The 25,530-nt window shown below is 34.3% G+C and overlaps 1 long non-coding RNA gene across 1 annotated transcript in view; it reads left to right on the forward strand.

The window, feature by feature from the left end:
- LOC140596488 (uncharacterized) overlaps positions 1–24,873 on the forward strand; it is a 46,993-nt gene extending 22,120 nt beyond the window's left edge. The window contains exons 3-6 of the long non-coding RNA XR_011998456.1: positions 13,951–14,018; positions 16,821–16,968; positions 24,125–24,172; positions 24,594–24,873. This is a non-coding gene — a long non-coding RNA (uncharacterized lncRNA). The remainder of the gene's footprint in view (positions 1–13,950; positions 14,019–16,820; positions 16,969–24,124; positions 24,173–24,593) is intronic.
- The last annotated feature ends 657 nt before the right edge of the window (positions 24,874–25,530 follow it).

Genomic DNA, 25,530 nt, shown 5'->3' on the forward strand with positions numbered 1-25,530 from the left:
GTGCAATCTTTCTTGATGATTACATTTTAAAAGGATGGCTCCTAGATCCTCGAGAAAGACATTTCTGGGTTTTACCAAATAAACCTAGCATGAGGCTGAGAAAATATTTACATCTTAAAGGGGCACAGATACAATTTTCAGTCGAAAGTTTTATCAAGTAAATGCTCTAAGAAAAGGGAGATCCAATGCCTGAAACCAGGAAGAAATATGTCAAAAGTTCAGGCAAGCTAAGAAGCACACTAAGGCTATCTTGATCAGATAATAGGATTTGTTCAATTAATATGGACATAATAGAAGAAAACAAGGAAAGTGATATAAGAGCTAAAGAGAAGAACAGACTCATTATCATGCGTAGTAAAATATAATAGGATAAAAGAGAACCAGTTCTTATCTTCAGGGAGTTTACTTACTAGTAGGATGTAATATGATATGGATGTAATGATAGGATGTAATATGATAATATGATATCATAAATAATATGATACACACACTCACACACACACTAATAACTTTACAGTAAGGCAAAATGGAATAAGGATTATTCTCAAAAGTGTTATAGAAGCCAAAGGGATAATGGCTTTCAGAATGATTTCATGAAGGTGGGTGGATAAAAAAATATGAAAATTAATTAGAATTTGGTGAGAAAAACAGAGTATAGCATCCAAAAGAACTGATTTACTTCCCAGTAAAAATTTTTATGGGAATACAATTTTTAAAATACAATTTAAAAATGTCGAGGCTCCCGAGGGGTGCGTTCTGTTAAGTATCTGCCTTTGGCTCAGGTCATGATCCCAAGGTCTTGAGATTGAGCCCCACATTGGGCTCTCTGCTCAGCAAGGGGTCTGCTTTTCCCTCTTCCTCTGCCACTCTTGCTCTCTCTCAAATAAATAGAATCTTTGAAAAAATAAAAAAATTAAAAACCTGAATGTCTGTGGAGATTCATTTTAACATCTCCATTTATTTATTTATTTCAAAAATTTCCGGATGTGTTATACTTTTGTTAGCCATTTTGGATTCAAAGATAATACTATATCATCCCCTCAGATAACTTATAGATTCATAGGAAAACTGCTATATAAACACATAATACAAAAAGAAAGGGTAGATGCTGTAATAATGGTAAATAATATAGAGACACATCAAAGAAGGGAGTGTCTATGCCTTTACATCAGAAAAATTTCAAAGAGGTTGAAGCATTCAGAGGACAAATGCACTTTGTAAGAAATATTCTGGCAAATCAAAATAGGAAGAATACAGAAATTAGCAAGTCATGGGTAAAAGGGAGGTTGAAACCGGTAATAATAGAACGCAGTTTTAATTTTTGCTTTCTTCTAATTCATTCTCCAAAATGCATCTCCAAATACGTTTTAAGCTTTTATCTTTCTATCATCTATCTATCCTCTATCTATCTATCTATCTATCTATCTATCTATCTATCATCTATCTATTTATTTGAGAGAGAGAGAGAGAGAGAACATATGAGCAGGAGAATGGGCAGAGGGGGAAGGACAGAAAGAGGGAGAATCTCAAGCAGACTCCACAATGAGCATGGAGTCCTACAAAGTGCTCATTTCAGAACTTGGAGATTATGACATGAGCTGAAACCAAGAGTTGGATGCTTAATCAGCTGAGCCACCAAGGCATCCTGGAAGTGATTATTTTAAAATATCAATGAGATCATGTCACTTCTCTGCCCTAACCATTCTGTGGCTTTCTGTTGTATTTAAAATAAAATAAAGGTTCATTTTCTTGGCATGCAAGCTCTCTTCATATTTTTCCAACCTCCAACTTAAACTCATTTCTAATGCTACTAATTTCCAAATTCCCTGGCCTGGTTTTAATTTCTAGCATGTACCACACTCATCCTATTTTCTGGTTCTTACACAATTGGATTCTTCTCATTCTTCAGCTTACAAGATTAACGTCACATGGCTATGGATAGTTTCTTAGAACATCCTATTTAATTTTCCCACCATCCATTCTTCTCAGTTACAACCTCAAGTGATTTCTGTCTTGAACTTATTAAATTCATGATTATATTAACCATTATGTATTTGTGTACTTTGTTTCTCTGGAAAGTGAATCGTTTTAAGTCTTTAACAAAGATTTCCTGAATGACTAAATGTACAGCTTTGTCTTAATTCTACAAGGGGGAAACAAGCAAAATATTGCATATAATATAATACGTATATTTTTATTTGTAAAAAACAAAAACAAAAACCAAAAAACCAAACAAACAAAATAGTGAAAAGTCAAAATAAAAACTAATAATATTTATGTAGGAAGACAGAGAACAGAGGGAGGGAATTATAATGAAAGATTTTCTGAGGGAATATTGTTATTAATTCTGACTTAAAACGTACAAACTTATTATATGTCACAAATAAATGTACATAAAAATGCAGGTCTGAAAAATTGAAGACAAACTAAAAGAATGGACATATACCAGTGATATAATCACACAGACAAAACAAATCATTTCAATAAGGTTCAAAACATTGTATTTTGGCCATATATTCTTAAAGGAAATGTTTACACACAAAGAAAACCTAAAGTACTTTAACTTTTTTCACTTGTATGGCTCTAGTTAGAATATCAGTATGGTTACTTAAAATTTGCATTATGTATATTATAGGATAAAGCAAATGAAAAGGTAATTTTAGAATTTTCAGTGTAAGAGAGGAGGATATAAATATAAAATTTCATAAAGTTAAAAAATACATAGTATTAAATTTGGTGTAAAGTATGAATTCATAGTATTTTTGTTAAAAAAAAAATTCCTAGGTCTGTCCACTGAAAAGGCCTAGAAGCTACATCAACTCAATGGCTCTGAACACCTTATGTACATAGCATGGCAACTAAGTTAGAGCTGCTTAGAAAAAATAGCTTTTTTTTAGGTTTACAGAAGAAAATGTACAAAACTAACATATAATAGTTTGCTATGCTAGAAATCAAGAAAGCTATCAAAGAGCAATGTAGTCATTCCCAAAAGTCAGAGTTGACAACCTTAAGAAGATCGCACTGTAAAAGAGGGGGCAATTTAAAGACCAGAGAAATAATAACACAATTAATTTAAAACATTAAATATATATTTTATACTCATAGTGTTAAAAATGCTTTTCAAAAAGCTAGGAAGCCAAAACAAGAAAAAAAACCTTTTTCATTATTGAGGATATTGAGTGCATCAATAATTTATCTAAAAAATCAGTAAAAATAAAGAAAAAATATTTTCCTTTCTTTAGAGAATGTACTTGATATACTAAATAATCTTAATTGATAAGAAAAATATTTACGTATGAATTCTAGTTAATAGAATATATCATTAAAATAGTTATTAGAATAGCTATATATATATATAGTTATATATAGTTATATATAGTTATATAGTTATATATATAGTTATATATATATATATATATAACTATATATATATAAAGGATAGATAGAATTAGAAATTCATCACTTTGCAACCACTACTCTAATACTCTAATGATTATATCAAGCAAGAATTATCAATGTATTTAAAAAACATCTTGTGAGAGCTTGATAGGTGTATTTATTCCTAAAGTTATTCCTAAAGTTAAAATCATCACCCCAAGTGTTATTTGTTGATTTCAAGATGAAAAAAAAATCATAAATTTGCAAAGGAGAGAACAAATTGTCACTTCCTGAAGCAATTTATCAACCACTAATAATGGCTGACCAGACATTATGTTTGTCTAGATAGGATGCAGTAGACACCCTGACAAAATGCTGAATGTAAATTTAATATACCTTCAGATTTCATTTCTAGTTTTCAGGAGATATAGGAGTTGGAGCAATAAAATTAAGTGACTCCACAAAGAAGTAAGGTAGGTAATTTTATAAAATAATTGATCTGGTCTTGTCAGGTCAACACTATAAAAAAGAGCCTTTTTTAAAAAAATAAAAGATATTAAAGAAAATAATAACCAAATGTGATACAGATATAAGCAGCCTGATTTGAACATTGAGTATAAAAGGACACTTTTTAGACAATTGAGAAAATTTGAAATATGGAACTAGTGTTATATATAATACTAAAGACTATTGTGGTTTCAAAACATGTCCTCAAGTTTATTGGAAATTCTTCCCATTGAGAATTAGGGTGTATGTCCCCTCCCCCGATATGGGTAGGCTTAGCGCTGAGTAATCACATGGAGCAAAAGAATCACTTAGCTAAGCACTGCTCAATTTCTTGATCCAGAAATGCATGAACATAATAACTTGGCTGTTGTTTTCTACCAATAATACATCAAAGAAAGGATTTTTTAACAAAGAGTATATGACTGGAATGATTAACAGTTGTTAACTTTTTAGGTGGGTAATGGGACTAGGGTTTTGAAAATATACTTTTTATTGGAAAAACCAAAAAATTTACTTAAAGGTAAACTGTTTTTATATTTAGGATATGGATTAATGAAGCATATCTAAATTATTATAAATATTAGCTTTATTTTGTGCATATATGAGAGTTTTTGAATCATACTCTGCATATCTTTTTTTGAAAAGTTTATAGTACTTTTAAAGATCATCTACTGGGTAAAAAGTAAAGATTTCTGTTATAAATTAAAGCAGAGCAGGGGAGGAGGAAATTAAGGCTCCTTTTAATTTTAATACAATCTTAGAAAAAAGTAAAAACATCAGATTTGAAAAGGAGTTAAAAGATAGACTTGAGAAGAACTAAAAGTACAATGAAAAGTAGGAGATCAAAGAGATTCTCAAAAAATACAATAAAATCACTTTGTACTGTAATGATGTGTTTCACGTGGGTGTACCCTTCCACGGGTTTATGAAATCATTTGAGTAAGGATATTATCTTCAACTTTGTATTCCCCAGGATTAGCATATTGCCTGCCATGCTTAGGGCATTCAGTAAATGTCACATAAAAGAAGAAAAAAGTTGTGGAAATTGGAATTTAAAAAAAAACTGTATATATTAGTCCAAAAATTCACCATCGCATTTATGAAGGTGGATGCATAGAAGGTTAAGCGTCTCTATTCAGGGTTCTGTGCCCTGGTCTGTCCATGTTGAAGTGGATATTACAAATATACCAGACATGACCTTCAAACTGTGGAATGTATGATTGGAAATGAGGAATGGAGAGAGAAAAATAAACATTATAAATTAAAGTAACTTTACCTCCCATTTGAAACAAATACAAATATTTTTAAGCCACATTATTATTAACTCACCATGTTAAAAAAAGAACAGATACTTGGAGATAATTTTAACTATCTTAGAAAATAATGTTATAGGGACAGATAAACTTTAAAAAGTGAATTATGATAATAGCAATCATCACCATTACTGGCAATTATTGAGTATCAGGTACTTTACAATCATTATTGCTAATATATAACCCATTTCTGCAAATGATGCATTATTTTCATTTTCAAGATAAGGAAATTAAAGGTCAGGGGTTTAAGTATCATGCCAAGAATTTCACATGTAAAAATACTTCAGTACAAGTCACAACAGTAAACAAAAACTACACTTAATAAAATCTCCATTTCTCCAAGATAAAATTGAGTCAAGGAATCTTGCAGTTCATAAGGGGCTAGTGTTTGAGGTTTTTCTGACTCCAAAATACTTGGCAATAAAATCAAAGTGTAAGCCAATCTTCAATATGAGATCAAATGATGCTAACTTACATACACACACTTATAGTTGTATTACCAAAAAGATCCCTGGAAAAATGAGAGGAGCTGATAGATTTTTTTAAATATATATATATATACACATACACACACACACAAGGGAAAATAGAGGTTCTATAATGCAATGTGAAAGATGTTAGTTTTTCTGATCCTGCTATGGTAATAGCTGAAATTAATCTCTCAACAGCTGAGAAATTTGGCAGAGGTATTTGGAGGCTGAGAATGTCCCTATGAGAACAAGAAGAAATTTTTAAAAATATAAGAGGAATAATCAAGAATAGAGAATTCCTGTTCACCTTTCCAGCTGTCACAAAGTGGTGGCTCATATTTTTAAAAATGATATAAAGAAAATTCCCCAGGGAAGGAATCAAGCCAACAGCTTTAAAGAGTAAAATAGCTGCAGAAATCTTTAAAGGAGTACATAGACTGAGAAAGTCAGGGTGAGGACATGGAAGCAGTAATCCAAATGGAAATAACAGGTCTGTAAAGATAGGATGGTGAGAGAAGAGAAAAACAGACAAGAACAAAGACACTTCCTACAGACATCTGAGGTTGTGCAGAGATAGAGTATGGAGAGTAAAAGGAAAAAAAAAGTTGCAGTTTAAGTTGGCACTAAAGAAAAACAATGGTGATACTTGTGCTCCCTAAATGATGGTAGCGATATTTATAAAGGAACTTCAGAAATAGGAAAGAAGGAGTCTGAGCTGATGCAAGCTGGCAACAAAATAATAAGCACTTGCTTATTTATTGGAAATGATCAGTTCAAGAACTAAGTTCAAGGAAGTAAGTACTCTAAAGAAATGTTTTACATATTTAAGCACATCTTACATATGATTTACTACAATATTTAAAAATAGTAAATGCAAACAGAATCTCGACTTGGTAATTTTTGAATATTGAAAGACTAAAAGTTGTAGACAATGAAACTGGACCTTGATTTCAAGAATTTTCTAAGCATAGCATAAAACATATGATAAAAAAATAAATAAATAAAACATATGATAGGCACAACGGTAGCAAGGAGAAAAGCTATTGGGTTGAGGAATTTGAAGAGATACCATGCTTTAAGAGGAAAGTGGGAAGAATATTAATTTTATTTCTATGAAGCAAATATTTGATCAGGAAAACAACAACACAAACAGTTTCTGTTTAAGACCATCTGTCTGAACACTGATGAAATATGTGAAGACATTTCCCAGCAACCCCATCAGCAGCCCATACGCAGTGGTGGGGGATTGTGTGTGAAGGGTGTATAGTGCAAGGTGCCAGAGAAATGAGACAAGCCTGCTTTTATAGCTTCTGTCTGTATGTATGGCCTGGAGACTCTTTTACAAGGAGATTCTCAGGTACTTCCAGGAAAGTAAAATACACAAGTGAAACTGGGACTCTAATATACACTCAAAAATGAATTTTATTTAATGCAGCTGACATTGCTTTTTACAGGAGGAGCACAGGTTGTAGACAGATATGAAGAGAGTTCTCTAGAGAACAGTAGGAAGTACAATTAAGCAGATCAATTAGCAAAACCATAAATGTGCTACCAGATGCAAAAGTGGCACTGTGGAATGTGACCATGCAGAGAGACTGACTCAAGGAGAACTATTGGCTTGCACTCTGTAGAGAGGACTGTGGTGCAAAACAAAACATGGAAAAGAAAAGCAAATGAAATGAAGGCAAAATCCACTATTAGAAAGTAGAGCAAGGCTGAACAAAGAGCTTCCAGGGATCATTTGTGTGTGTGTGTCTTAGTTCTATGTGGTCTCCTCACAAGCAGGTTACTCATGCTTCTTCAAGTTCCATTGCACACACAGGAGCAGCTTAACAGAGGGTTACGTACCTGTTTACAGGAGAACAATTACAGTTTATTGTTGTATTTTCCTGTGTCAAAGTGAACTGGAACATTACTTTGGGGAACAAATTTCACATTTCACTAACTCATGTGAAAGCATGAGCAGATAGGAATGCTTTCCGGAAGATAAATTTTTGAAGGAAGAAAAAGGGAAATCTTGAAAAGGATATGGTGAAGTACTCTATATGACAGCATAGGAGTATAAAAAGCCACTTAAAAAAGCAAAACCAGGAAAGTATCCTACTTAGAAATAACAAAGGAAATCTCTCTGTATAAAACAGAAATTGATGAGCTTGAGGATGAAGATATTAAAAACAGTTTTCAAACATCTAAAGGAAGTAGTAGAACAGAGTCAAAATAAAGTGGTCTTTTTGGAAGGAAAAGAAACTTCTGGTTAAAATATATATAATGTTCTGCCTGAGGGAACCAGGAGTGGAGGAGACCAGGGAACACACACTATGAAGTGCTTGAGAATCAGACGGCTCAAGTAATGAAAATAAATAATCGTAATGATGTCACATACACAAACATGCATACATGATAACCTGCTTACATGATATTTTACGTGAGTTGTTTGATGTTTTTAATAATCCTTCAGTCTAGTTATCTTAATTCCCATGTTGCAGGTGAAAACACTGAGTTTCAAAGAGATCTATCAAGATTTCCATGAAAAAAAAGTTATTAATCTCCCTTATCATCACTTTTGCCTATGGACTCCTTATTTATGGAAGTGGATACCTATATTTAGGATGAAATATAAAAGCTTGGGTTTTTATTTGGCATGTCTTTTTTTAACATTTCTTTCTAAAAATTCTTATTGTATTTTATGTAATTATTGGTCTGCATTTGAAGATAAATCAGGAAATAAAACTTTCTTTACCACCACTAGGTAGAAAAATACTGTGCTAGAAGACAAAATCATTCACTAGAAGGGCTAACCAGAGAAATTATAACATAAAAATAAAAAATAATAATTAGAAGAGTATTAAGGGAAAAGTGGTAAAAACTGGAGTGAATTCAATTTATGATAATAGATGTTACTTTTTAACATGTTTGTTGGTGTAAAACACATAGGTATCATATACACAGAACTTCTTAACATAGAGGGAATCCCACCTTATAAATAGGCTTCGATTTTCCACCTTACACCATTCTGGCATTATGTTAAACACTATGAGAGACATGGAGTGATAGAAGACTTTTGTATTCAGGAGTGAATAAAGGGGAGAGGGTGGTATGCAAAGATCAGGGAATATAACTATAATTAACCCTGAACATTTACTTTTCATTAAATTATTCCATTAGTTTTGTATTCGTTCATTCACTCAACAAAGAATTTATATATTTATCTATACAATTATCTATAGCCACTAAGGAAACCAGTATGGACTTTCCATAATAAGTTAAAAATAGAACTATCATATGATCCAGCAATCCTACTTTGGGGTACATATCCAAAGGAAATGAAAATAGCATTATTTACAACAGGCAAGATATGGAAACAATATAAGTGTCACTTAATGGACAAATGGATAAAAAAAAAAAGATGTGATATATATATAAACACATGATGAAATATTATTCTGCCATGGGAAAGAAGGAAATTCTGGCATTGAAGACAATATGGATTTTGAGGGCTTATGCTAACTGAAATAAGCCAGACAGAAAAAAACAAATACTGCATGATATTATGTATGTGTGAAATCTAAAAAGAAAAACAAACAAAAATCCAAAACACAGAAACACAAAACTCATAGAAACAGGGAGTAGAAAAGCAGTTGCCAGAGATGGATCCATCTCTGGTAAGAGGGAAAAGAGGGAGAACTTAGTTAAAGGGTACAAACTTTCAGCTACAAGATAAAAGAAGTCTGAGCATCTAATGTGAAACATGGTAACTATAGACAACAACACTGTTACATAACTGAAAATTGCTAAGACATTAGAATTTAAATATTCTCACCAAAAACAAAATAAAACAAACTATCGTACCTCAGGGATAAATTATTAACATTTTTGTGGGCTTCCTTCCAGTTTTAATTTTGTATATATACATATGTGCATATGCACACGTGTGTATATCTTGTTATATATATATATATAATTTAAGGACCCTTTGTCATCTTATAGATCATGAACAGTTTCTTAATCATTTAATAGTCTTCTATAATGCCATTTTAATAGCTATATATTTTTCCAGTACATGTGTGTATATGTGTACATGTGTACTATTAATTTAATAATTTCTCTGTGTTGGGTATTTACATCACTGTCAACATTTCACTACTATAAAAATGTTGTATTAAGCATACTTGAGGTGAACATGAACATATCTGTAAATTCTTCTTGTGAGGAGTCCCTAGAAGTCTAATTGTTACATATGATATTTTGCACAGTTTTCTGGTTTCTAATATACATTGGTATTTATATTCCTAAATCACACTACAGAAAAATTTGAACTTTTTTTTCAAACCAGCTGTTAAACATTGAGTGTCAATTTCTTCACGCGCTTGTGAACAATGGGCACAATTAAAACTGTTTTAAACAACAACAAAACAAAATTTAAAAACTAAGGGAGAGTTTGCCCATTTACACTTTTCCTTTTTTTTTTTCTTTTTTTTTTTTTCCATTTACACTTTTCAAACAAATTCCTACTGGCACATATATCTTTTTCTTTATATATAGTACATGAATCTCTATAGTATATCTCTATTCTCTCTCTCTCTCTTTTAAATATTTTATTTATTTATTTATGAGAGACACACACAGAGAGAGAGAGAGAGGCAGAGACACAGGCAGAGGGAGAAGCAGGCTCCAGGCAGGGAGCCTGACACCGACTCCCTCCCGGGTCTCCAGGATCACACCCTGGGCTGAAGGAGGCGCTAAACCGCTGAGCCACCCAGGCTGCCCTCTATTTTTATCTTTGTCTCTGTATATTTAATATGTATTCTTATATCACTATTCCTCATTGATGAACACCTAAGCTCCTTACTCTGAAGTCCTAGGTTCCTCTGTTCCACATATTGGTTTCTGGGCTTTCAGTGACTCCGGGTCACCAAACTTTTCTACAATTGTCTGGTGAATTAAGTGGAAGGTATTTCATGAAAGAAAGGTGGGGGATGAAGATGAGAGTGGAAAGGAAGGCTGGTGGAAAAATCTTAGAAGGTGCAAAATTGGGAAACCACAGGGTTTGTGGCTGCTAGGGAGCCTTTTAGTGGAAAAAAAGGTTTATTTGGAGAATAAACCTCTGCAGAGAAGTGGTTCTGATGGAAGCAAAATTGCTAATTCACTCCTGAGCAGAACTCCCCAGACTCAGAGTTAACTAAAGAAAGAAAGAAAAAAAGTTCTACATCTGCTTGCATAAAATTATTTATAACTCAAAGTAGTGTTTGGAATTTCACCAAGAAAAAAATTATTATGGTTAGCGTGTACCCAATTTTCCAATACAAATAAACAGAAAGGGTTTGAGGTTATTAATCAATCATGTGTTGATACAGGTAAGTTTATGCTTATTGTTTTTTCCCCCTCACAAACATAAACTAAGTTACTCTGCAAAAAGAAAAATTGTGATTTGCTCTGAGTTTGCTTCTTGGAATGTGGATTACAGAGATATGTATTCTAATTATTCCCAGTGTAGGGATCTGAGGAAATTTACTGGACACTGGGAAGGAAAGCACCAGCATTGTAAGAAAATTGGAGAGTGATATTGTCGTTTCCAGAATTAACATGTCTTATTTCAAAACTGCCCCTAAATTTGTTGGTATGGGAAAAAAAAAATAGAGAGAGAGAAAGAAAACAGCACCTTCTCTGAGGTTCTAGATACCTGGTCCTGTCACTCAAAATACAGGTAATTATAATTATAATTTGAGAAAGTTAAATGACCTGGACTTCCTGGTAAGGCCTGTTTCTCTATCATTTGTAATAAGCATTCTATGGAAAGACGTCGTCCAATATTATATCAATGGATTTTTTTGTCTATTCCTGCTATTTCAAACAGCAGTTGTAATTCTTAATGGTGTTACAGAGAAAACAAAAGTCCCTTCCCATAAACAAGAAATTTTCAACCTGATTTTTAAGCGGACTGCTAATTGGAATATAAAGCATATTAAAATATGATGGGGACTCCAAGTGCCAGGAAAGACCAAAAGGGGGGCAAACTATTGGTTTATACATCAAATCTCAGGACACATCTTCAGCAAAAATCAAGGTCTCTGTGTATTTATGTGTGGTTTGAACAAGAAGACATCATACTAATTCAGAGCATAACTTTTTACTGGACGAAGACAAGTAATTTCTTTTTCAGTCATTAACCAAATAATAAATTATTTAAATAGGAGGTATTTAGATCCTGTTCACAGGTATGTATGTAGAGACTACCTATTTGAAAACAAGCCCTTTTTTGTGGGTTGAAAATCCTTTCAACCCACAAAAATAAGCCAATCTCAATATTCTAACTACTCTTTTGTCTTTTATGCTAGCTGTTTTGAGATATATTTCATTAAGGGGAGGATTTTTCTCAAACGGATAAAATGAGTGAATAATGTTGGAAAGCAAGGGCAAAAGTAGCAATTATTTGAAAAAATGGCCTGTAGGGTGAATTAAATAGTTATATATATATATAATAAAATGATCAATGATTTTTTGGAAAGAAAATTTTTCATTTTCTGATGTATGATTCTCTGTAATCTCTATTCCTAAAAAGACTACACCTGTAAATGGGGCTTCTGTGCCAGCAGCCAAACACTTTAGATTTCTTTTTTTTTTTTAAACTACAGGTCACAATCCAGAGTGTAAGTGTGAATGTGTGTGTCTGTGTGTGTGTGTGTGTGTGTGTGTGTGTGTGAGAGAGAGAGAGAGAGAGAGATGACAGAGACAGAAACAGAGATAAAGAGAGAGAGAGAGAGAGAGAGTGAGAGTGAGAAGGGGTGGAAGGAGAAAGAGAAAATATTTTGTTGCATTCCCCTATACAATGCAGTGCATCTTTGTTCTTTATTTGATTGCTATTTTATTTTCCTCCTCTCCAGTACCACATCGCTTTTTGTTTCTTTTTTTCCTCTGGGTATCTATATGTCGGCGTATCTAACAACACTTCTTCACATTTGAAAGATGAGAAAATTACTAAATCCGCAAGTCCTTATATCTCATATAGCATCTGGCTTATATGGTATCTAGCAAATGAACCTAAACACCTTTAAGAGCTTAATAGTCTCTTTTTCTCCTAAATTTTAAAATTATTTCACAGTAAAACATTTTGGTATTTGGGAATGCATTTTAAGCTTCCCATTGAAAATCACTGAATGTATATCCATCACCTCTGTATAACAAACTAAGCCAGAATGTTTTATAATTACTATTAAAATGGAAATCCCTAAGAATTAAAAATTTGAGACTTCCTTCTGTAAAACTGATTAATTAAAATTTTGATCCTGAGTTTTCCTGATTTAATTTTTTCATAAATAGACAAATAGATATTTATATGATCTGCCAACTTCAGCTTCAGTATCTAGGGGGAAGAAGTTGCCAGACAGGCATGTAATAATCATATTGGTCAATCTAGCTTGATTGCTTTCTTCCAGCAATGGGCAGTTGTAATTTCCTATCACATTTATAGTCAGTATATTTGAGAAAGGGCAAAATAGGTTAATGAAATCATTATAATTTCATTCAAATGATATATATTTTAAAAGCTCAATTAAAGAAACAGATACCAGGGCACCACATTTTATTTTGCCTTATGGAGACCACTTTGCTGTAGTACCTGTAAAAGATACTGAAAAAAACACATTTACCAGTGCTGAAATGAATGTGAAGTCATTATCATTACTAAACATATCCATAAAGTAAATTTATTGGGAAAAGGGATGATGGTTTTTTTTTTTTGAAATTCATTTGTTCTTTCATCTATTCAATGCATGTTTTATCAAATTCTACTCCTTTTAAGATGGCATAACTGGTTTTAAAAGAGTACTCAGGGGATCCCTGGGTGGCGCAGCGGTTTGGCGCCTGCCTTTGGCCCAGGGCGCAATCCTGGAGATCCAGGATCGAATCCCACGTTGGGCTCCCGGTGCATGGAGCCTGCTGCTTCTCCCTCTGCCTATGTCTCTGCCTCTCTCTCTCTCTCTCTCTCTCTCTCTCTCTCTCTGTGTGTGTGACTATCATAAATAAATGAAAATTTAAAAAAATTAAAAAAAAATAAAAGAGTACTCAGAAGTTAGACTAAGCCAGAATTTAACATCATTGCTTATTATTTGTTTGATTTTAAGCAAGGTAATAAGTTTCTTTAATGATAAGTTTCTTTGTAAGATGGACATATTGATGTTACTATCCTCATTGTAATAAGGGAAAGAAATAAATATAAAACTACAGTGATATACAAGATGTTAATAAATTTTATTATCATTTTTATTGTTATTATTATGTTGCAGCCTTTAGAGCTGTGGAACATGAAGAGTTGAATAGTATATTCCCTTCCCCTCAGCTTACTGGTGTCCAGGTAAGAAAGCAGAGAGATAATATTAATATGGTAATATTGTGTCAAGATATGACCTAAACACACTTTATCTAAATTAACTCACTTATATTGTCAATGATTGTATGAGGTGAAATTTGTGGGTGTCCCCATTGTACAGACAAAGAAATAGTATCTCCAAGTTATACAGCTAGTTAAAGCTGAGTTGGGGGGCAACTGAGTGGCTAGGGGTGCCTGAGTGGCTCAGTTGGTTAAGCGTCTGCCTTCAGCCCAGGTCATGATCTCAGGGTTGGGATGGAACCCTGCATTAGTCTCCTTGTTCAGCAGGGAGTCTGCTTCTCCCTCTCTCTCTCCTTCTGCCTCTGCCTACCACTCCTCCTCCTTGTGCTCTCTCTCTCTCTCTCTCTGTCAAATAATTAAATAAATAAATAAATAAATAAAGTCTTTAAAAAATGCTGAGTTGGTATATGAATCGAGGCAGTCTGGATTCAGAGTCATTGTCTTTGTGTTTGTTTAATCCTTAACATTATAACTGTATGCTTCCTAATTCATACTACCTATGAACCCTTGATTCTTTGGATTAGAACAATACCTAGAAAAATCTGAGATACTTCAGAATCTTTCTATCAGTACTCTATTCATGGCTATGAAATCTCAGGTAATAACCATAATTTCTTCCCATAAAAGAAAGAGAAATGGCTGTCCCCAACCACATTCAGTGTTTTTCTTCTAGTTATAACTCAGCCATCAGGATATCGGTCTCTGCACACAAAATAACCCAAATTTCCAGAGTGAAAAGGATTTTCTCCATATTTTACAATTATTCTAACATCCCTTGCCCAAGATAAGCAAAATCCATAAGGGCATTCGGCCATGACCTTTCCCCCAAACACTACTGCTCCTTCTGGCACAAATAATCCATGTTCTTCACCCAAGTCATTTATTGCACATTTGCTCTGGACCCAGCAGCAGGAAGATAATGAGAGAAATTCAACGCTACTATCCCCACCTTCTGGAAGCTTACAACCTTTTTAAACAAATATGCAACCATAATGTATGACCTCATTATGGCATCATGAAAAAAGAATAATATCTATGTCCAAAACAAACTTGCATATATGTAAAATGGCACTTGGTTATAAATATAGTGCGTTCTGCTTATTTTAGAATTATTTTCTGCCCTCACTCAATGATAAAGATTCCAGACATTTTTCATTTCCATAGTGGGGCAGGGGAGGCATAATTCCTATTTCATCCTTATAGAGACAATGTATTTTCTGGGGAATTCCAGGTTTATGGGAGTATATTTTGACTTTAAAAGAAAATTGTTTCTCTCTTGGCAACACTTTAGACACCAAATATGTAGATTTTCTACACCAAGAAATTCTCCAATTTTCTGCAGATACCAATTACATGTCCTACAATTTATTTTAATTCCGTTACTAACTACCCAGGATCAGTATGCAGACCCCAATGATTAAAGCTTCAGACTGTCCCACCTCAAACACCAATCACAAGTAGTGGGTCCCCAGGTTACCCATATTTTTGCTGGAATTGGCTACAAATCAGAGATTCTTTTTTAAAAATAATTTATTTATTTATTTGTTTGTTTGTTTTAGAGAGAGCACACATACGCACAGGTGGGTGTAGAGGGAGAGGATCTTGAAGCAGATTCCCAGTGAGCACACAGCCTGACATGGGGACTACATCTCACAACCATGAGATCATGATCTGAGCCAAAACCAAGAGTTGGTCACTTAACCCACTGAGCCACTCAGGAGCCTCTACAAATCAGGAATTCTTATCCCTCCTCAGGTTTGATAGTTTACCATAATGGCTCACAGAGCTCAGATAAACACTTAATTTACTATTACCGGTTTATTATAAATATACTATAAAGGATAAAAATGAATAGCAAAGAAGTGTATAGGGGGAGCTCCAGAAGACTCCCAAGATGAGGAGCTTTTTCCCTATAGAACTGGGGTGCACCACCCTCCCAGCATGTGGATGTGTTCATTAACTTTGAAGGCTCTCTGAATCCCATAGCTTAGGGATTTTTATGGAGGCTTCATTACATGGGCATGATTAATCATTAACTCAGTCTCCATTCCCTTTCCCTTCGCCAGAGGATGTGAGGATAGGGATGAGAGTTTGATGCTTCTAACCATTACTTCATCTTTATGGTGACCAGCCCACATCCTGAAACTATCCAGGAATCCACCAAGAGTTCCCACACTAGAACAAAAGATACTTTATCACATAGGAAAGATCAAGGGATTTAGGAGGACTGTGTAAGGTATTCCTATCACCCCATTACTCAGAAAATTACAAGGATTTCAGGAAGTCTGTGTCAGGAACTAGGGACAGACACTACATATATATTCCCTATTATATCACAGCCTCTTCACCATGGTTAGATGCAGTAACCATAAAGGAACCCTGCTCAGCTCTAACTTCAGAAGAACTTGCTGGAAGATTTCGTTTATTTGATAACCTCCAGCAGCCATACCTTCAGCTAAGTCATTACATTCATAGGAGACTGTGGTTTTTACTGGCTCTCTTAGCTGTTGATGGAGCACAAGGAAAGAGGAGAGTCATTTTGGTTGATGCAGGACCCTTCTAACAGTAAATCTTTGCTTGGAGCTTTTTGTAGGGTTGATCAAGACTTTCTGAGAACTATACTTCATCCTAAGTCTCTTCCCCATCCAATCATTGTCTTTCTTTTTTCTTTCAAAAATCATTGTTTGAAGCTCCTTCTCCCTATCCTTACTCTCTCCCCTATTTATCTTTCACAGTTGGTTATGTTATCCTCGTGTCTGTTTCCAGGAGGATCCAAACTGTCAGCAGGTCTTCCATTTTATTTGTGTCCTATAAGAAACATGAAATGAAGTCTGCAAACCAAAGTGAAAGCTCTCTCAGTTGAACAAAAGAATAGCTTCAGGGATCACCTACATCATTGGCTTCCCATTTTCATGTAAGTTTTGACATAAGTACTGTGTACTTACCTGTGGTATCAAGAATGCACTTAATATTGAATTACAATTAAATATGCTACCCATTAACTTCAGTTTTTACTGTGATTTTGTTCATGTATTTTGAGAAATGTGGTGGAGGCTTAATCTACTTTCTTCTCTGATAATTTATAACTACATGCTAGCTCTCACAACTGAATGGAATTAAAAATAACATTACCAGGTGATTAAAGGGAAACAAAGAAAAATTGCAACTATTTTAAAGTGGTGGTTCTGGACTTTTTGTTTGTTTGTTTTTTGTTTGTCTGAACCTAGACTTCTGATAAGGGCAAAAAACAATCCTTTTTAAAATAATCTTTTCCAAAGATCAAATAATTTTCAAGGATGAAAATGAACAAATTCATAAATCAGAAAAAAACACAAGCAAACCGGGATGCCTGGGTAGCTCAGTGGTTAAGCGCCTGCCTTCAGCTCAGGGCATGATCCTGGAGTCCAGGGATGGAGTCCCACATCAGGCTCTCTGCAGAGAGCCTGCTTCTCCCTCTGTGTCACGCACACTGGGGGCGACAACCATCCAGGGATGAGAGTAAGGGAATGAGGAAAAGAAAAGAGACATAAACAGAGTGGGAGCAGGGGGACATATGGCCGGATTCAGCCACAATGCCAACTTTATTTGTATTATTCACTCTTTTATAAAGCAGGGTTGTTTAACAAGCAGGATATTTTAAGCTTAGTTCTCCAGACATGTCCTTTCACAGTAGACAGCAACAGTATGCGTCCTTGAGCCACAAGCCTTCAACAACAAGGGTGAGACAGGTGGGCCGAGGTTGGAAGAGTCAACAGAGAGCCATTGCTCGATCCATTAACCCCTTCCTGGCATGCGGCTCAGGTGGGCCGTGGCTGGAAGAGTCAACTGAGAGCCATTGCTCGATCCATTAACCCCTTCCTGGCAGGCAGCTCCCAACATATGTTGCCTCGCCAATTTATCACAAACTAAAGTGGTTTAAAACAATTAAATTTTATTATCTTATGGTTCGAAAGGTCAGAAGCTCAACATCAGTCTCACTGGGCTAAAGTCAAGGTGTTGGTAGGACTAGTTCCTTCTGGAGGCTCTACAAGAGAATCTATTTCCTTGGCTTTGTTAGTCTTAGAGGCTATACGTTTTTTCTTGAAATGTGGTCCCCTTCTCTATTTTCAAATACCATATGATTTCACTCATGTGGAATTTAAGAAACAAAAGAGGTGAACATAGGGAAAGGGAAGGAAAAATAAAATAAGATAAAAGCAGAGAGGAAGGCAAACTATGAGATGCCTAACTATAGGAAACAAACTGAGAGATACAGAAGGAGAGGTATATGGGGAATGGGGTAACTAGGTGATGGGCATTAAGGAGGGCATGTGATGCAATGAGCACAAGATGTTATGAGCAATTGATGAATCACTAAATTCTACATCTGAAATTAATAATACACCATATGTTAAATTAATTGAATTTAATTTTTAAAAAGTGTAGTGACATTATATTTCCTTCACTGACAATTTCTTTTGTTACATTGCCATCTTTTATTTGACTTTCCTGCATCTCTCTTATAAGGACCCTTGTAATTACATTGGGTACACAGGATAATCAGGATAATCTCAAGATCCTTAAATTAGTTACATCTATAAGGCCCCTTTTGCCAGGTAAGGTAACATATTCATAATTTCTGGGGATTAGGACATATGCATCTTTGGGGAGGATATTATTCAGCCCATCATAGGCCAGGTGATGATTATTTTTAGCATTTTCTGCCAAGAGGCAAGGTTGAGTATATTATGTAGATACTTATATAACAAGATAGAAAACACTTGTCCTGCCTCATTTTCCTGGGATGAGTCATCCCAGATGGTGGGCCTGTTTTGGCTCAAGTGGAAAAATCCTCTGGAAAAAGAACTGGGCAAGAGGGGTACCTGGTAGTGGGAAATGCTGGCTATCTCCTCATCAGTTTCATTCTCTATCCAAGGAATCCCTGCATTTCCTTCTCTTCTCCTAAAGAGTTTTCCAAACCCAATTTGGGCAGTTGGACAGAGATGAGGTGACATTCAGAGCTCCTGATACTCAGCCTGAGATTCCAAAGCTAGGTGTCCAACAAAAGTTGTCAACATGGAGAAGTGCCAAATGTGAAGGTGGCCAGGCACAGACCCCATGCAGGACTATGGTGCAGCCATTGGCCAGGGTGACAGGTGCTGGGAGCATAGGGAGGGCATCTAAACTTGGTTTCTGTGGCTCACAGTGCCAGACTGCTGGAATGGTGCCCCTGACTGCAGGGGGTACCAAAATAGGTGATGTAGCAGGTTTTACCTGAGGGCTATAATTTCCTAATTTGTGTTGTACACCATATTTCAGAAGTTACTGTTGGATTTGAGCTACAGTTGCCTATAGCAATGACCTGCTCATATCTGCATGCTCTATTTACTTCCTTCCCTTCCCTATCTCATTTTCTGCCCACCCCCAACCCCTGCAATGCTTCCTGAAATAACTTCCCAAATAAACTACTTGCACTTAAATCTTTCCTTTGGGAGCACTGCTGGGATAACACAACTAGAATATGCTATGACCAGAAATGGTAATGACAACGTTTTTAAAAGTCACTTCTTTTTGTCAAATATATACCAATTATAAACTTAATTTTTCATGTAATATCAGGTTTTTAGTAGCTGGAAAAACATGTGCTTTCCCTCCAAACACCTTTGTGTTACCCACTTTTTCCCAGTGTGTTTGTTTGCTTATTGTCTTTGTACTGTATATAGATGAGAGAATACAGTAATATTAATAATGCAAAAATCTATGGAGGATTGCTAAATGAAGTAAACAATAGAGGGAGAAATTCTCTAGAAATACCAGAAAATTAATGATGACTAAAAGACCACTCGGCATTGCAATTTGTTGATTGACCTCTAATACTTGAAAATCATTCCAGAAGAATGAAGAGCTAGTTGTGTTTTGCCCACTTGGCAAGATATTTTCTAAGTTCACTAGTACTGCTCTCCTGAAAGCCTGAATAATGTTTCTCCAGTACAAAGTCAAAATGCAAACTGGAGGTCAGAAAAAATGTTTGTTTCAATCAGATGAAAGGAGGTACTATTTTAAAACCACCTTCTTATTTATAAAGAAGGTATTTTACTGTCCTAAGGCAAAAAAAAAAAAAAAAAAAGGCCAGGGATGGAATATTCAGGAAAATAATTTATATATTTCAGGTATGATTTAATCTGTTTTGGTGAAAAAATAAAATCTGGATTTTTATCCACTGCCAAGGAACACTGTATATACTTTTTTTTCTTCCAAAAATATGTAGCTAAGTGCAAGAATAACATACATTTTGCAAGTTTTAACTAGTCAAGCTAACAGTTTTCACAACATATCTTCTTCTAATATAATTACAAGGAAACATTTCATGTAGTGTGATTGTCACTAGAAAGATTCCAATTTAACTATAATAGCATTAGTGAGTAACGGGGCATGGAAATGAGCTGTACAAACTAGCACCATAAGGAAAAGATTTTATATCCACACTATTTAGAATGGGATCACTACTATCTTTGTGTCTCTGTGATTCCTAAGTTTCTCAGGTAAAAATAAACTTAACATAGTTAAACAAATAACATTTAAAATGAAAAATTCAAGTTTCTATTGAGTCAGAATTTGAGGCAAAGATACAATTAATGTTTCCTTTACCTACACTCTCCCCCATACACACATAACTAAAATCAATTAAGACCTATCGTCTCAATTGATAGTAAATTTCATATAGACTAAAATATGCTCATCCATTTTAAGCTATTCTTTTGTCTCAGATTTCCAGCACACTTGGTTACATACAGGTATAGATATAGATTAAGACTACATAAGGTATCTGCAATATAGGGACTTATGCAGATATGAACAAAGTGATGGAGGTAAATATTAATTGATTAATATTAATATTAATAATTAATTCTAATAACTTTTTGACGTATGACAAGGAGGTAATTCCCAAACTGGGAAACATTTTCATTATCTTTCCAACCCATGCATTCTGAGAGGTAGTTTTAATAACATATACCACTAATATAATACATTTGACTGTTTATTGATTGATTGATTTTTGTTTTATTTTATTTCTTTTTAAGTAGGCTCCACACCCAGCATGGAGCCCAACACAGGGCTGGAACTCACAACCCTGAGATCAAAACCTAAACTGAGATCAAAAGTAGGTCGCTTAACTGACTGAGCCACCCAGGTGCCCATAAGTTTGACTATAAAAAAATAAATGAAGTATTGTTTCTCTAAATCAAACCATAATAATTGAAGGGTACTAAATTTCAGTCTGTAGTGAGCTATTAATTAAAGATGAACATATCTGTGTATTTCAACAGAGCAGAAGGTGTTGAATTTCAGGAAATTTGCAGGCCTAGGAGATATTTGCATTTTTAAAAGGAATCACAAGAAACACTATTGTATGAATTTTACACCCACGGATCTCCTAAATTTTAAAATGAAACCAATAATGTGTCTTGTTCCAAAAGTATGATTGACTTAATGTGTTGAAGTTTTTTGTTTTTAATATATATAGTTTTTCCATGACCAATTAGTTGATATACAATGGCCTGTGTCTTCTCCTACAGTATGTGATACATTTTTGGTGAACATGCACTATATTTGCTGCTTCCATAATAAATCTTCAAGTTATCTAACAGAAAGATGTTTATACAATGGGTACAGATGGTATAGACTGACAAATTTTTAGACATTACTTCTTAACACAGTGTCTTTTAACACAGCTTCTCTGGAATGTTGCATATAGGAATTCTAGTTAGAGAAAACATATGTAAACTATGTCTTATAATAAAAGGTAATTTTTTAATCTTTATATTTGTTGTTTAAAATGGGATTGCTAATGTCTCTGTTTCAGCCTTTATGCTAGTTTTATTTTTTGAGATGTAATTAACTACAATAAAGTCTAATTTATAGTTAGAATTTGGTAAGTTGTGACAATATATAAACCTGTGAAACAATTAATACAATCAGGATATTGAACCCATCTCCATAACCTACAAAAATTTGTGTCTTCCCTTGGTAATCACAGTTCCCAACCAAGCTACCTCCAACCTTTCCTAGGCAATAACTGATTTTATTTCTGACATCTTTTATTGGTTTGAATTTTCTAAAATTTTCTTTAGTTAGATCCTATAGTATATGCTTTTTTGTGTGTGTCTTATTTTTTTTAAGATTTTATTTATTCATGAGAGACACACACACAGAGAGAGAGGCAGAGACATGAGCAGAGGGAGAAGCAGATTCCCTGGGGGGACCCTGATGTGGGACTTGATCCCAAGAACCCAGGATCATGACCTCACCCAAAGACAGATGCTCAACCGCTGAGCCACCCAAGTGCCCCTCAGTTTTAAGATATTATGAATAATAATATTATGAATATTATGAATAAAACTATGAACAATTTGCATATAAATCTTCGTATAGGTATTGCCTTTTTTTTTCCTCTCAGGTATATGTCTCAGATAACACAGTAGTGTTATGTTTAACCATTCAAGGTTGAAATCTTACTATTTTTGTTTCCATTTTTCCATGTGTTCTTTGTTGCCTTTTTCTTCTCTTTAATTTATACTAATTGGATATTTTTATGAATTCACATATCACTTTTGTTCACCAATTAACTATAAATACTTATTTTAGTGATTGCAGGTTGATGGTATATATGTTTAACTTTTCAACACTTCAAGTAATATTAAACCATTTCATGTGAAGTGTGAGAACCTTATAATAGTATACTTCCATTTCTATCCTCATGGCCATTTGTTATTGTTGTCACACATTTATTTCCCCATATGTTATAAACTCCACACCACATTGTTATTATTTTTGCTTTAACGGTAAATAATCATTTTTTCCAGTTTAAAATTGTGGTAAAATATACATGATATATTAAAATTGACCATCTTGAGGGGATCCCTGGGTGTCTCAGTGGTTTAGTACCTGCCTTCGGTCCAGGGCAAGATCTCGGAGTCCTGGGATCAAGTCCTGCATCGGGCTCCCTGCAAGGAGCCTGCGTCTCCCTCTGCCTGTGTCTCTGCCTCTCTCTCTCTCACTCTCTCTCTCTCTGTGTCTGTCATGAATAAATAAATAAAATCTTAAAACACACACACATACACAGACACACACACACACACCTCCCTGTTTATCTACAATGGCTGTGCAAATTTGCATTCTGATCAACAGTGCACAAGGGTTCCAATTTCCTGGAAAATAACCCATGTACAGTTGAAAAGAATGATTGTTGTTGGGTAGAGAACTCTATATATATGTTTGTTAGATGTAACTGGTTTAGTTGTGTGGTTCAAGTCCTCTATTTCCTTCTTCCCTCTCCAGAGAAATCTCTTCTGATTTTTCTAATCATTATTGAGAGTGAAGTATTAAAGCATCAAACTATTATTGCAAAACTATTTCTTTAAGGCTTCTTCCAAGAAGAAAGATTAGATTACCAAGGGAAGACAACCTTGCTTTATATATTTTGATTGTTATTAGGTATATAAATGTTTATAATTTTGTATCATGCCGTATGAACATTAACATATAATGTCCCTTAACTTTTATTACCTTTTTTTCATTTAAAGTTTATTTTTTCTAGTGTTACTATAGCCACCCTCTCCTCTTTTGGTTACTATTTGCAAGGGTTTTTTCCATCTTTTCACTTTCCACACGTTCGTGTCTTGGATCTAAAGTGAGTCTCTTATAGACAGCAGATAGTTTAACCATGTTTTAACCCATTCAGCCATTCTCTATGTTTGGATTGGAGAATTTAATCAATTTATATTTAATGTAATTACTGATAAAGACTTCTGTCATTTTGCTATTTGATTTACATCAAATATGTCTTATAGCTTTTTTGTCCCTCATTTCTTGCATTACCATATTCTTTCATGTTTAGTTGATTCTTTTAGTGAAACATTTAAAGTCCTGTCTAACCCCCTCTTGTGTGTATTCTAAAGCTATTTTCTTTGTGAATACTATGAGGATTATATTTAAAATTATACCTGAAACTATAATAATATGCTAATTTGAATTTGTCAATACTATATGAAAGCTCTGCTCCTTTATAGCTCTATCCCTATTCCTTTCAGGTGCTGATGTCACAAAATTACATCTTTATATGCTGTATATCCAAAACCGTAAGTTGATATTTTTTTAATTCACCAGTTTTTTTAAATTATGTAGAAAACAAAATGTGGAATTACAAACCAAACTTCCAATGATACTTTTAGACTAATAATAGTATTTTAAAAAGTTTTCATTTCTTATTCCTACAAAAAACAGAAAGTAAAGTTACCAACTATTGTTACAGTAATAATAGCTTTTGTAATTGCTTATATATTTATATTTCCTGAAATCCTTGTTTCTTCATACATCTTTCAGTTACCATCTATTATATTTTCCTTTTGACATTCAAGACTCTAGTATTTCTTGCAGAGCATGTGTACTGGTAACAAATTCCCTCAGATTTTTATAAGACAAAAATCTTAATTTATGATATTTTTGAAGTACAATTTTGCTGGATATATTATTCTTGGTTTATACTTTTTCTTCTTTTAGAACTTGGAATATATCAGCTCACTTTCTTATGGCCTCCAAAATTTCTGGTGAGAAATCTGCTTATAATTTTAGTGAAGATCCCTTATATATGATAAGTCATTTTTCTTTTGTTACCTACAAGATTCTCTGGTTTTCGGGGATCCCTGGGTGGCGCAGCGGTTTAGCGCCTGCCTTTGGCCCAGGGCGCGATCCTGGAGACCCGGGATCGAATCCCACGTCGGGCTCCCGGTGCATGGAGCCTGCTTCTCCCTCTGCCTGTATCTCTGCCTCTCTCTCTCTCTGTGACTATCATACATAAATAAATTAAAAAAATTAAAAAAAAATTAAAAAAAAAAAAAAAGATTCTCTGGTTTTGGCTTTTGGCAGTTTGATTAAAATGGGTCTTGATGTGGGTCTTTGAGTTTATCCTGAATAGATTTGGTTGAGCCTCCTATACTGGCTTGAATAGTAATCTCCCAAAATATATATCCACTCAGAACCCATGCAGGTGACTTTATTTGAAAGTGGTGTCTTTGTAGATACAATCAAGTTAAGATGAAAACATAGTGGATTAAGGTGGAGCTTAAATCCAATATGACTGGTGTTCTCATAAGAAGAAAGAGATTCATAAACAAATCCAAAAGGAGAGCATCATGTAAAGACAAAGGCAGAGAGTGGAGTGATCTATCTACAAGTCAAGTAATTTCAAGAATGGCCAGCAACCACCAGGAACAAGGAGAGAACCTCCAGTCACCACCAATCTTGTCAACACTTTAATTTGAACTTCCAATCTTCTGAATTATGAGAAAATAAATTTTTGTTGTTTTAAGCTACCCAATTTTTAGTAGTTTGTTACAGTGGCCCTAAGAAACTAATAAAACTCCCCTTAGTCTTTAGATGCATAAGGTTGCAGCTGAATTTGGAACTTCAGTTGTAGACCTATTGGAATATGTTTCTT

Source organism: Vulpes vulpes, unplaced genomic scaffold (genome assembly GCF_048418805.1).
Source record: "Vulpes vulpes isolate BD-2025 unplaced genomic scaffold, VulVul3 Bu000000665, whole genome shotgun sequence".
NCBI lineage: Eukaryota > Metazoa > Chordata > Mammalia > Carnivora > Canidae > Vulpes > Vulpes vulpes.